Below are 14,001 nucleotides of genomic sequence, written 5' to 3' on the forward strand. Positions count from 1 at the left end.
GCTTTCAAGGGCAGTAACTGTAAAACCCCGTTCCCTGTCTTAATAAACCAGAACAAAGTGAGGTGGCGCTGCCAGAGGCGTGCAGCTGCGTGCAACAGTGTATAGGAAGGAGATGGAAGTCCCGGGAAGAACCCTCACGAGCAAAGCATGCAGGAAAGCGAGCGACACCGGCTTGATTTGGGAGGTGGGCGGCGCGGTTGGGACCAGCATTTTCAGGCTGGCTATCCCAAGGCGTGGAGGGTCAACATTAGAACTCCTCAGCCCTGGCGCCAACGAACTGGCGATCAGATAGTCCTGTCAGAGCGAAGAGTATATTGTATAGTTAAGATTTAGCAGCGTCCCAGACCTCTACCCTCTGGGGCCTTTCTTCTAAAGGCAGAAAATTTGGGTCCATGAAGACGTCATCTCCCGGGGTCAGGGATCCACCCTTGACTTTTGCAGTAGTTGCAGAATCATCGCTCATTTTTGCTAACAGCCCTCCTTCCGGGGGCATGCAAACTTGCCTCCAGCTGAGAATCTCTATTAAAGGGCAAAGGTAAAGCCCTTCACGGTGACTTTGACCTGTAATCCCAGCACTCAGAAAGGTGGCGGCAAGAGGATCAGGAGTTCAAGGTTATCCTCACCTGCTTAAGGAGTTCAAGGGCACCTTGGGTTATCTAAGAGCCCGCCTCAGGGGACAGAAAGAGGGAAGGATGAGATTAAGTAAATTTAGAATCGGTCGTGATTTGGAACACGCTTTCTTTGGGCCTGGGCAGCAGGTTTGCTTAAGAGTAGAATTTGGGGAGATGGCTCAGGGGGTAAAGTTCTTGTTACATGAGTGTGGGGAACAGTTTGGATCTCAGGCAAATGCTGGGCAGGCACGGTAGCCCCCCACCCCCACCCCTTAATCCAAGTTCAGGTGAGAGCCCCTGCCTCTATATTTAAGGTTGAGAGGGACTGAAGAAGAAACCTACGTCAGCTTCTGGCCTCTACACATACATTTGCACCTGTTCACACACTCATACACTCACACACACACACCCACACACACCCCTGAGCACTGGCCTCCGAGCACCAGTGTCGGGGTTTCTCATTGAGTGGAGCCAGATTTTGGCCCTACTTGGTCTAGATGTGGCAAAATAAAGTTGGGGCCCATTAACCTCCTTGGTGGAAGAGCTGCCCCCCTCTGGACCGTCCTGCAGACAGAACTGGAAGCCAGGGCTGGTGAGAAGTGAGCGTGTGGCCTCATTGCCCAGGACTGAGCAGAAACGGTTGAGACAGACATTTAGTGCCAGACTTTTAGGACCCAGAACAGCCAGGACAGGTGGAGTCTCCGACCTGAACCCCACCGCCTGGACGATTCCTCACCATGAGGAATCCTATCCTAAAGAAGGAGTGAGCGACGTCCCGAAGTTCCACACAATGCAAACTCTGCTTTGGCTTCCACGGGCATGAGGGAGCAAGGCTGTGCATGGCTGGGGCTTCAGATCTTCCAGGGAAGATAGCACAAGCCAGACCCCGGGGTCTTATCAGCATTCTTCACACGCACCCCCAGCCTTCCGGAAACACACACCTGTGTAGGAGAGCGGCAGATGGGCCAGAAGGAAAACCTAGGGCTGTGGTAAACTGTTAGGGCATAGCCACTGCAAGCACTTGGGAATTTGTTTTCTTTTCTGCGGCCCACAAGATTTGTGAGGAAGGGCTCTGTAGACCATTGGGCTACTTTCAAATATATCAAACACCCCTTTCTTCGAGAAGCAAAACACTTGACCCCACAGATGACTCAATCACCTGCTGGGGCTCAGGGAGCCAGCTGGAGGCATAGCCTGTTGTCAGGTACACGGAGCCCCAGGAAGTAAAGCTTCTTCAGGAGAGAGGAGGACAGAGCCATCCTCGGAAGACTGGACCAAGCCTAGACGTGTAATCCCCGCCATTGCTACCCCACCAAGTCCTCAATGAAAGGAGGCAAAAGGCCCATCACTCCTTGCTGGTGTTGTAGAGGTAAAATGTTCGGGGGGGGGGAGCTCAGGGGGAGAAAAAGCAGGTCGCTGCTTGGAGGCAGACACTTTTGTCAACTTAGCTCTGTCTGCTGACTCAAAAGGCACATAGAAAGCAAGGCTTCCCTCTAGAAGGGTGAGACCGGAACTATTTCCCAAATGCAGACCCGTCGCTGTCCGTGCCCTAGCCCCAACAAGGATGTAGCGGAGACACAACCCGTGAGCATACATTCTTGATCATGAGCCAGGCTCAGGAGGGGCCTCCTGGAAGCTAACTTACAGCTCACTGGAGTCTGTTTTTCAAGCATTTTTTCTGGAAAAGCTCTAGGCTTTAAAAAACAAAACAAACAATCAAAAAGTCTAAACTAAGCTGCTGAATAGAATACTCATGCATATTCTCCCAAAATGCCTTACTACTCAGAGCATGCACCATGGCTCAATGGACAGAGCGCTTCCAGCCAAGGCTGATACCCAGAGTTCCACCAAGAGAACTGACCTCCACATGCTCAAACACACACAAACAATAGTACCTAAAATTTGAAAAACACGCAAAAAAAGGAAGAAGGAAAGAAACGTTTTTTTTCTTTTTTTTTAATTTTTCATCAATTACACTTTATTCATTCTGCATCCCCCCCATAAGCCCCTCCCTCCTCCCCTCCCAATCCCACCCTCCCTCCTCCCTCTGCATGCATGCCACTCCCCAAGTCCACTGATAGGGGAGGTTCTCCTCTCCTTTCTGATCTTAGTCTATCAGTTCACATCAAAAGTGGCTGCATTGTCTTCTACTATGGCCTGGTAAGGCTGCTCCCCCCCAGCGGGAGGTGATCAAAGAGCAGGCCAATCAGATTATGTCAGAGGCAGTCCCTCTTCACATTACTATGTAACCCAATTGGACTCTGAACTGCCCTGGCTACATCTGTGCAGGGGTTCTGGGTTATCTCCATGAATAGTCCTTGGTTGGAGTATGAGTCTCTGGGAAGTCCCTGTGTTCAAATTTTCTTGTTCTGTTGCTCTCCTTGTGGAGACCCTGTCCTCTCCAGCTCTTACTATTTCCCAGTTCTTAACCTAAAATTCCATTCACTCTGCCCAACAGTTGCCCATCAGGCTCAGCATCTGCTTTGATAGTCTGTAAGGCAGAGGCTTTCAGAGGCCCTCTGTGGTAGGTTCCTAGGTTGTTTCCTGTTTTCTTCTTCTTCTGATGTCCCTCCTCTTTGCCTTTCCAGATGGGGATTGGACATTTTAGTTAGGTTCCTCTCTCTTGCTTAGTTTCTTTAGATGCACAGGTTTTAGTGGGTTTGTCCTATGTTGTATGTCTATATGAGTGAGTATATACCATGTGTGTCTTTTTGCTTCTGGGACTGTTAATGCCTTAGATCAGTTCTTAAAACTTGAAAACTCATCTCCTTCCCAATGAAGACACAGTTTTTCCCTGATCACCATGGATCTTTCCTGCTCTCCTGTAACTGAAAAGCACCACCCTTTTGGAGGGGCCTGTTCAAAAATCAAAATGAGTTGAGAGGTGTTGGTAGTACACACCTTTAATCCCAGCACTTGGGAGGCAGAGGAGGGCAGGTCTCTGAGAGTTCAAGGCCAGCTTGGTCCACAAAGTCCAGGACACCCAAGGCTACACAGAGAAATCCTGTCTCAAAAAACTAAAAAAAAAAAAAATCATAATGAATGACCAAATACTTCAAGTGTGATTCAGTTCAGGGCCTGCTTCAAATTGCCTCTTCTGGAACGTTTTTGCTCAGGAATGGACCTTCTTATGAAAGATCTATTTAAGTCTCACCTTCCAGAAGTTTCCTTGTTTTTTCCTCACTATAAGGAAGAGGCAGAGCAGAAGGATGGTCCTCTGGTTCCCTAAGGGCCTACCTTGGCTCTTCTGGAGCAGGGAGGGTTAAATAAAAGACACTAGCTTTGCATAACACTTTGCCAGTCAAGACTGACTGGACTGGAAGGAACTCCTTCCCAACTCCCGCCCCAAGGACCAAACATTTCAGGCACCAGCTTCTGCCCAGGGAATTGTGAGTTTCACTCCTTAGAGTTCCCTGTGTATTGCGTGTGGACCTGGAGGCCATTTCTGGCCTCAGCCAGCAAACTCAGAGTTGTTTCTCTAGGTGATGGGAGGGAGGGGGTCTGAGTCTTTCCATCCCAAAATTTGTTAGCAATTTCTGTTAAGTAAAAGCATTCAGGACTTGGGAGAGAGCTCAGTTAGTAAAGTACTTGCACGGGAACCTGAGTTTGATCCACAGAACCCACTTTTAAAAAGCCAGGTTTGGGTGGTGAGAGTAGAATGAGACAGGACCCTAACTGAAGATGGGGACTAGAGGGTTGCAGATAGAATGCATTGCTATAAGGATTTTTAAAAAGAATAATGAACAAAATGGGTTAAATTGGGATGAAGGGGGGAAAGGGTGGCGTAGAAGATGGAGTATAAGAAGAGATAAACAATAGTAAAGACTTTTTGAAAAAGTTATATGGCTCCTGTATACAAAAGACAAACAGGCTAAGAAGTTAGGGAAATAATACCCTCTACAATAGCCACAAAAAAAAAAAAAAACAACAACCAAAAAACCAAACAAAAAAACATAAAGTATATTGGTATAGCCCTAAGCAAGCAAGTGAAAGACTTGTATGAGAAAACTTCAAGTCTCTGAAGAAAGAAATTAAAGAAGCTATCAGAAGATGGAAAGATCTCCCATGATCATATATCAGTAAGTCAACATAGTAAAAATGGCCATTTTACCAAAAAAAAAATCTACAGATTCAATGCAATTCTCATCAAAATACCAACACAATTCTTTACAGACCTTGAAAGAACAATTCTCAACTTCATAAGGAAAAACAAAAAAACCCAGAATAGCTAAAACAATCCTGTACATAAAAAGAGTTTCTGGAGGTATCTCCATCCCTGATTTCAAACTGTACTATAGAGTAACAGTAATAAAAACTGCATGGTACTGGTACATAAACAGAATGGTAGATAAGTGGAATTGAATAGAAGACCTAGAAATAAACCCACACCCCTACAGATGCTTGATTTTTGACTAAGTAACCAAAATCATACAACGGAAAAAAAGATAGCATCTTCAATAAATGGTGCTGGTCTAGCTGGATGTCTACATGTAGAAAAATGCAAATAGATCCATACTCATCACCCTGTGCTAAACTAAAGTCCAAGTAGATCAAAGCCCTCAACAAAAAACCAGACACACTAAATCTACTAGAAGAAAAAGTGTGGAAGAACTGATTGGCACAGGAGACAACTTCCTTGAACAGAACACCAACAGCTCAGGCTCTAAGATCAACAATTAATAAATGGATTGAAACTTTTTCATGAAACTGAAAAGCTTCTGTAAAGCAAAGGACACTGTCAATAGAACAAAATGACAGCCTACAGAATGAGAAAAGATCTTCACCAACCCTACATCCAAAAGAGGGTTAATATCCAAAATATATAAAAAACTGAAGAAATTAAATTTCAACAAACCAAATAATCCAATTAAAATAATATGGGGTATAAAACTAAACAGAGAATTCTCAGCAGAGGAATATTGAATGACAGAGAAACATTTAAAGAAATGCTCAGTGTCCTTACTCATCAGAGAGATGCAAATCAAAATAACCCTGAGATTCCATCTTAAACCATCAGAATGGCTAAGATCAAAAACTCAAGTGACAGCACATGCTGTGAAGGATGTAGAGAGAGGGGAACTCTCCTCCATTGCTGGTGGGAATGCAAACTTGTACAGCCACATTGGAAATCAATCTGGCGCTTCCTCAGACAATTAGGAATAGTGCTTCCTCAAGATCCAGCTATACCACTCCTAGGCATATACTTGAGAGATGCCCCACCATACAACAAGGACTTTGCTGAGCTATGTTCATAGCAGCTTTATCCATAACAGCTAGACTCTGGAAACAACCCAGATGTCCCTCAATAGAGGAATGGATACAGAAATTGTGGTACATTTACATAATGGAATACTACTCGGCTATTAAAAACAAGGAAATCATGAAATTTGCAGAGAAATGGATGGAACTAGAAAAGGTCATCCTGAGTGAGGCAACCCAGAACCAGAAAGACATGCATGGTATGTACTCACTTACAGGTGCATATTAGCCATATAATCCGAGAAGACCTGAAGAAGCTAAAGATCAAGGAGAACCCTGGGGAGGATGCTTAATTCTCATTCAGAAGGGCAAGCAGAATAGACATTGGAAGTGGTTGAAGAGAGGGAACAGGACTGGAGCCCTCCATAGATGTCCTCTGAGAGACTCCACCCAGCAGGGGATTGAAGCAGATGTTAAGATTCATAGCCAAACTTTGGGTAGAGCAAAGGGAGTGTAGGAAAGAGTGAGGGAATAGAAGGACCTGGAGGGACAGGGACTCCGTAAGAAGACCAACAGAGCCAACAAATCTGGGCCCAGGGGGAGCTGCAGAGATTGATGCACCAACCAAGGACCATGCATGGAGAGGACCTAATCCCCCTGCTAAGATGTAGCCCATAGACCAGCTCAGTCTCCATGTGGGTCCCCTAGTGGGAAGCAGGGGCTGTCTCTGACATGGACTCTGTTGCCTGCTCTTTGATCACTTCCTCCTGTTGGGAGGGCCTTGTCAGGCCACAGAGAAAGGGGATACAGGCAGCCCTAATGAGACTTGATAGGCTGGGGTCAGATGGTAGCAGAAGAGAGCTCCCCCTTTCTAAGGACTAGGGGAGGGGAAAGAGGAGAAGAGGGGAGGAGGTGGAACTGGGAAGAGATGAGGGAAGGGTACAATTGAGATGTAAAGTGGATAAATTATAAAAAAATAAATTTAAATTAAAAAAAGAAAAGTTACATGGCAACCTACTATAGAAACTGTGTGTGTGTGTGTGCGCGCACACACACACACACACATATGCACAGACATAAAAAAGTGAAAATGGAGTTACCCTGTAAGGTATGGGGGTATGTGTGATAGTAATGCCTACTAGACACCACAAACTAAAAAACAAAACACCCAGTGCCAGGAATGGGTTACTTCTTTGGGCATTTTTGATTAGTAGGGTCCCATAGACTTCCAAACATGGACTATTGTCAATGTTCTTGGTTACTCTCCAGTAAGACCTTATTGCTGAAGATATCACAACCTTGAGTCACAAAACATGGAAAGATCAAGCTGGTAGCTACCTGGAAGCTTCATTCCTATTGGCTAGCTTTCATAGTGCCAGAAGGTGCTATGCACATTGTAGGAGGAGAGAAATCTCCTCAATCTGACCTGCTGTGAACCCTGCCACGGTGAGGTACAATACTGACTAGTGTGTTAAAACAACTTACATTGAGCAATGCTGACATAAGCATCATGGGAATAACCAACCATGGTCTCATCGGATTTATATTGTGCTCCACAATTATCAAGCCAAGAACTTATGGCTCAACAGGTCATAGACCTAGGGGGAACCTACTACTGTTATTATTAAATGAACATAGTCTGAAATTGACTATGAATGGCTTATCATCATACCCACCTCTCAAACCCCATCAGGGAAGTTTCTATTTGCAGTGGATGGTGATTAACCCAGAGATTCACAGTTGGCCATGGTATAGAGAATAAGATACTGTGGAATGCTCAGCCCTAATGTGAACATCTGTTGAATACCCTCTCCTCTCAAAGCTCTGGGATCATTGCTGAAGAGGAAGAGGAAGATCGTAAGAGCCAGAGGCAGTGACTACAGAAAATGGTAGCATCTGGACACATCAGGGCAGATGTTGTTCTAAAACAGTAAAATCCCAGACGTTTGATTTTACTGTTAAAATTCAGGAGCCAGATGCTGGGGTGAAAACATTTGCTCAGAGAGGCAGGGAAAGCGCCCAGCTGACCTTACTCAGCTCATATCCTAGAAGAAAAAAAAAAAAAAAAGTCCTTCCTACTTAGGAAAAAGCCAGAAGGAAAAAGCCAAAAGCCTCTTCTTCTCCACTATGTCTTAAATGCCCTCCTTTCTGATTAATCCCTGTCAGTTGGTTACTTGCTCTGCCTCTTGGCCTAGGGTTAACTTAATTTAGCTCTCAGATTAAAGGCGTGTGCTAGGGCTGAGCCACTCCACCACTACAAGCAGGTTTTTTAGGGTTTTTTGTTTTGTTTTGTTTTGTTTTGTTTTTTTACAGTTCACAGTCTTGAGGGTCACAATGGGATCAAATATCCTGTAACAGGCAGATAATCATATGAACTCACAGTGGCTGTGACAGCATGTACAAAGCCTGTGCAAACCCACACAAAATCAAATCTCAGCATAAGGAGGGGAGTTGGAAATACAATCCCATGCTTAACCAAGGAGCTATCGGCCATTAACAGCTACCAGGAGAGGAAGAGTAGGTTTTCTCTAAAAATGTAGCTCCTGATAACTCAACCGCCCTACAGTGGAAGGCCACATACAAAAAAGCATTCAGGCAGCACAAATTGGATTTTCTGAGGTTCGCCCCCCCCTTAAAAGCATGGCATAAGGTTAGGAGAGTAAGGATCTGGATCTGGAAAGGAATTGGGGAAGGGGTGTGAAAATGATCAAAACACATTGTATGATTATACAATGAACAAACAAATATAATTTTGTCTATTTAAATGCACATACATTTTTAAGAACCAGGTGTGGTGTTGTACATTTCTCAGTCCAGTACTGGAAAGTGGAGACGGGGCGGGGGGTGGGGATCCCTAGGCCAGCCAGCCTGGCCCAATCAACTAATCCAAACCAAGTGAGAGACCTTGTCTCAAAAAACAAAGGGGGGGGGCGTGGTGGACATCACCTGAGGAACGACACCCAAGGCTGACTATTGCCTTCACATGTGCAAATGCATCTGCGCATAAACACCACGCATCCGCACACGCATGTACACACACTCACACCCATGCACTTGTGCATTTGCTCTATGGGTTTCTATCCATGTGCTTTGGGACATTTTAGTCCTTCTACCAAATTGTAAGATTGGACAGGATGTTCTTTGTACCAAACAAGAAGCTCATCTTGAGATTCCTGATGAGAAGCTAGGGCTGGGTTGATGGCTCCGTCACCAACGTGTCTGCACACAAGCGGGAAGGCACAGGTTCAATCCCCAGCAGCCGTGTAAGCAGCTGTGTGCAGCAGCATGAACCTGTAAACCCAGCATGGAAATGTGGAGGCTGAGGAGGCCCAGGGACCCACTGACCAGCCTGCTTAGCTTACTTGGTGAGCTCCAGGCCCGACAAGAACAGGGTGGGTGGCCTCTGAGGAGGGGCTGACCTCTGGCTTCCACGTGCTTGTATATGCACCTGCACACACATGAACACAGACGTACACGCAAATTCGCACACGTGCACACACAGTTTAGGTCCGTAAATTTGGAAATGAGGCTAAAGGGCAGCTTCCTGGCTTCTCTCCCCACCCCCAATGGCATCCTAAGTTAACTAAGTCTCACCGTGTAGTGGGGCTTCCGTACATACAGATGCTGAGACAAAGAGTTCCATGCAAAGGGGCTCCTGGGGTACCATCCAAAGATTTTCCTGGAAGGATGGAGTAAGGGAGAAAAAAGAGTCAAGTATGGCTGCTGCCCGGGGTTCTGGCCGCCTTACAGAAAGCTCTGGAACCTGAGTGGATCCTTAAACTGAGGCAAGAGACCTTGTCTGACCTGCTCGAGACCACTGGGGGCTGAAAGAGGAAGGGACATGTGGGTGGGGCCAGTTTCTTTCAATCTCGTGCAGTTTTCAGTGAGGGACATCAAGACCAGCATCTGGTGTCCCTGTCCATGGTGACCAGGACAGAGACACTGCTCCATGCTTTCCCTGGCAATCTAAGGAGTTCCCTCACGCCTTGAGGACCTTGACTCGGGTGAAACTGACCTGCTTCCTGTTTCTGTGCCCTCCTTATTACAGTGAGAACCTCAAACATTCTCCCCAGCTGCCCCCATACAGATAATATATCTCTAAGCTACCAGTGGCATGAAGACTCCACACAGGCCCTTCATTTCATCTCAACATGTTTTATCAGTGATGCACATGTAGAAAAGCCAGGTTGGGGTGTCCAGCAGGCATGTTATGCTAATGCAGCAATGTGCTTAAATGGATGCATCCAGAAATACGTCTCTTAGCTTAGGGTAGACACAAAAATTACATAAACTTACGTGACATTCACTGGGTGGGGGAACAGTCTCACGCAGCGGGAGAAACGGTCATTCAGGCCATGTTCACTGCTCCATTGGGCAGTTTGGGTCTTGTTGCTGAGTGATACTAGAACTCGCTGTCCTTAGAAGAGGGAAGACAATCTGTCCTCCTGAAAGACATCTACCCACACTGTAGGTGGAGATAACTTCGAAGCTGGGGTGACAGGACAGATCCCTGAAAAATGAAGCAGAACACTTGTAGCCCGGCACAGAGCCGCTGGTAACCCGCCAGCGGAGTCAGGAGTTTGTGAACAGGATGCTCCAGCCAGCCCGAGTGCACTGGGACTTGGCTTTTGGGATTGCTGCATGCTCTGACCCAGTAAGATAAGCAGCCACAGATGGAGCAACTCAAATACCAAGACGACTTGGCTGAGCACCCAGTGGGAGAAGGCTTGCTCTTTGCACATCAGCCTCTGCCCTGGGCTCTGGCCTGGCAGAGGAACTGAGACTCTGGAGCTGCTCTTCTCACTCTCCCCAGTGCCAAGGCCCTGAGGTAGCCAGTGACCAGAAATACCTCAGCTTAAAGAGGAGCCCAGCACCAAGACGGCAGTTCCCATCTCCACCCCCATTCTCTGATTTCTCCGTCCTGTCTGGTTTCTTTGGGTCATGCGTTTGGCATGGTGCCCAGAACACTAGAAGTGGAGGGGGAGGGGGTGATAAAAATTGCAATGAACTTGACAACCTTGAACAAAACCTAGGAACAGCCACCATGGGGCATTGGTTCACTACCTTTGCAGCGCAAATGAAGGCATTCACCTTCCTGAGAAAATGACTCAGCTTCCGGCCACTGAAAGAAGTTTCCATCAGAAAACAAACAAACAAACAAACAAACAAAAACAACAACAAAAACCCACTACATCTACATTAGCTTGTTAGGGCTACCGTAACAAAATAGGCTGAGTGACTTAAATAGCACAATGCATTGTTCTAGTTCTAGAGGGTAGATACCCAACTTCAAGGCTGGATGTTCAGTTGGTTCCTACAGAGGGCTGAGAGAGAGAGAGAGAGAGAGAGAGAGAGAGAGAGAGAGAGGCCCATGCTGCTTGCCTAGCTTCTGGGTTGTGCACACATTCCTTGATTTCTCCAGCATTACCCCAGTCTCTGACCCCACAGTAACACGGCATACTCTGATATCTGTTGTCCTCACACAACCAGTCATGTTGGAATTGCTGTCGATCCTACTCCAATAGGATCTTGACTTAATTAATCACATCTGCAATTACTCCATTTTCCCATAGAAAATGTACAGCTCCCTTGCTGCTAAGTGTGGTTATGATCAAGTTTGGCCGTGGCACCTGTGCATGAGCACCATGTAGGAATGGTACTGGTGTGCCATCCCTGCCTCTCTTCGATATCTCTTCTTCTGCCTCTGTGAAAACAATGGACAAGATGGAGCTACCCCCGACACTTTAGACTGAAAGGTAACCCTGGAAATAGAAGGCATTCATATACTAAATGGAACTTGATCCTCAGCTCTCTAGCTTCCACCCCCCACATTAAGGCTAGGCCACCTTCCTTGGGAAGGAGAGATAAGCTCCATCTTGGTTAAGATACTATCACTAGGGCTGGAGAGATGGCTCAGAGGTTAAGAGCATCCGCTGTTCTTCCAGAGGTCCTGAGGTCAATTCCCAGCAAGCACATGGTGGCTCACAACCATCTAATATGAGATCTGGTGCCCTCTTCTGTTGTGCAGGTGTACACGCAGACACAGCATTGTATACATAATAAATAAATCTTAAAATAAATAAATAAATCTAAAAAAAAATCAAGATACTATCATTGTGGATCTCTGTTAGCTGCAACTGAACTGTATCCAAACTAAACGGGTCCCTTCCCTCTCTCATAATAAGTGCTTAATCACTACAGATTTTCTGAGTAAGATTTGGTGTTGCTGGGACACTAAGAGACCCATCTTCACTGGCAGCCATTTCTAGACTTTTCTTTGTCTTTAGGGTTGAGTGTCTTGCTGAAGAACGGCAGAGGGGCTAGCACTGTTCCTTCAGACCCATGTCCTGGTATGAGTAGCAAGCAGCCTGTATGACTCAGAAAAAAAAAGGCTGATATCCCCCTCTGATCATGACAGAACATATTCCTGACCGAATATATTCCTGAAGGCCCGTGATGTTGTTTGTTTCCTTCTAGACTGATAAAAGTGGGTGAGAAATGTGGAGGAAAGGAGGAAAAGGCAGAACCATTCCCAGTGTCATACTGATTCTTCTCCCAGCTTCCTCAGAGGAACACAGCTACCATGACATGCACGCAGCTGGCTCGGGGACAGTTACCTACTGGCCAGGGAACATCCCTCCCACCCTTCTCACTGCTGTTTCTCAGCTATGGAGGCAGGCTTTGAGAGGATGTTGGCTGGGTTTCACAGTCCAAGCTCAGCCTAAACTTGTCTTCAAATCCTCTAAACCCTATGTCCATCTTGCTATTGTAGAAAACTATGAAGCCTCAGGGCCACACACAAGCTGTTCTGAGTTGTGTCTGCAAAATCCCCCACCACAACCCGAGACACACAAGGTGGTAGAAAAAGAATGTGCTTCATGGCATCAAAGAGATTGAGGTACCGGTCCCTGATCCCCACTCAACAGCCATGTGACTGTAGGTACATTCCTGGCCACCAGACAGATTTCTTCATGTGACAGTAAGAACACCCATTTCATGAGTTTCCCATGGGAACAAAATTGAAGCCAATCTGAGAATTTACGTAACACATCTAGTGAAGGAGCTGGCTGAATATAAATAGCAATGTTCTTCTCCTTGTCTTAGATAGAAAGCCTGTCTGGTAAGGAATGTAGGGACAGAAATGGGACAAATCAAAATTATCCTTGTATATTATCCCCAAATCCCTTCTGCCACAGACATCGAGGTCAGATGGAAATGGAGGCAAGCTAGGAAATGAAAAGACCAGGGAGCCAGTCCTGTCTGGCCATTCACCAGCTGGGTGACCTTGAGCCAGAATCATAACCTCTTTGGAGACCTAATGAGATCCCGCACATGAAAGGATTTTATAAATTATAAAGGGCTATGCAAACAAAGATGGCGACCTGTGCTCACTCACAGCCTGGGGACAGAAGCCATCATTCCACACATTTTCTTTTTAGAGGACAGCTGGACAAAGGACTATCCTCCACAAAGGAGTGGGGAAAGCAGTTTGGTTAATGGTCCTTCACCCTGAGGCCAAAAGGTGAAAGGTCATAGTGAGGCCTTGTCTTCCAGGGCAATTCCTACTGGGAGGCCCGGGAACTGGCTGCCCTTGCTGCGGCCTGGAGCAACTGGCTGTCTGACCAAAGAAAAGGATACTTTGTTTTGAAGATTCTAGGGGGGGAAGAAAGAAGATGAGGAGGGTGGGAGAGAGTGAGGTTGCCTGAGTCCCTTCCCAGCCCACCTCACCCTGCCCCATGCTTCCTAATACATGGGGCACTGAGGAGAACTCAATAATGCCTATCGTTTTTTTGAGACGAGTTAGTTTTGAATACTCTGCTAAGTAAACACTATGACACTGGATAGTTGCCAGCATGAGCTGGCAACTGAGTTTAGACACATTACCCCAGCTGACTCCAGAGCATGAGCCGGTGAACTGCATCCCATAGGCAGGAACAGACATCTCAGAGCATGGCAGGGGAAGCTGAGTGGGGACAAAGATGACACCAGTGAGGTCCCTGGATCATAGAACAGGAAGCAGCAAGGGTCAAACAGAAAGAGGAGCGTGTAGAAGGCATACTCCTATCCTCTAGGCCAAGAGCGAGACCACCTTGTTCTTTTATTCTAGGAGACTATCATCCACCAATCAATTCTAGAAACTTGGGCCAGGGTCTCCCTCCTCTCTTGACCCTTTCCCTACATTCACCTGCTT

The 14,001-nt window shown here is 46.4% G+C and overlaps 1 long non-coding RNA gene across 1 annotated transcript; it reads right to left on the reverse strand.

Moving 5' to 3' along the window:
• Positions 1–8,652: 8,652 nt before the first annotated feature.
• Positions 8,653–13,759, reverse strand: LOC132655381 (uncharacterized). Its single transcript, XR_009593195.1, has 4 exons — positions 13,695–13,759; positions 10,107–10,320; positions 9,405–9,489; positions 8,653–9,101 (listed from the first exon to the last, which is right to left on the reverse strand). It is a non-coding gene; the product is annotated as an uncharacterized LOC132655381 (long non-coding RNA).
• Between the last annotated feature and the right edge of the window lie 242 nt (positions 13,760–14,001).

This window comes from Meriones unguiculatus, chromosome 7 (assembly GCF_030254825.1).
Source record: "Meriones unguiculatus strain TT.TT164.6M chromosome 7, Bangor_MerUng_6.1, whole genome shotgun sequence".
Classification (NCBI taxonomy): domain Eukaryota; kingdom Metazoa; phylum Chordata; class Mammalia; order Rodentia; family Muridae; genus Meriones; species Meriones unguiculatus.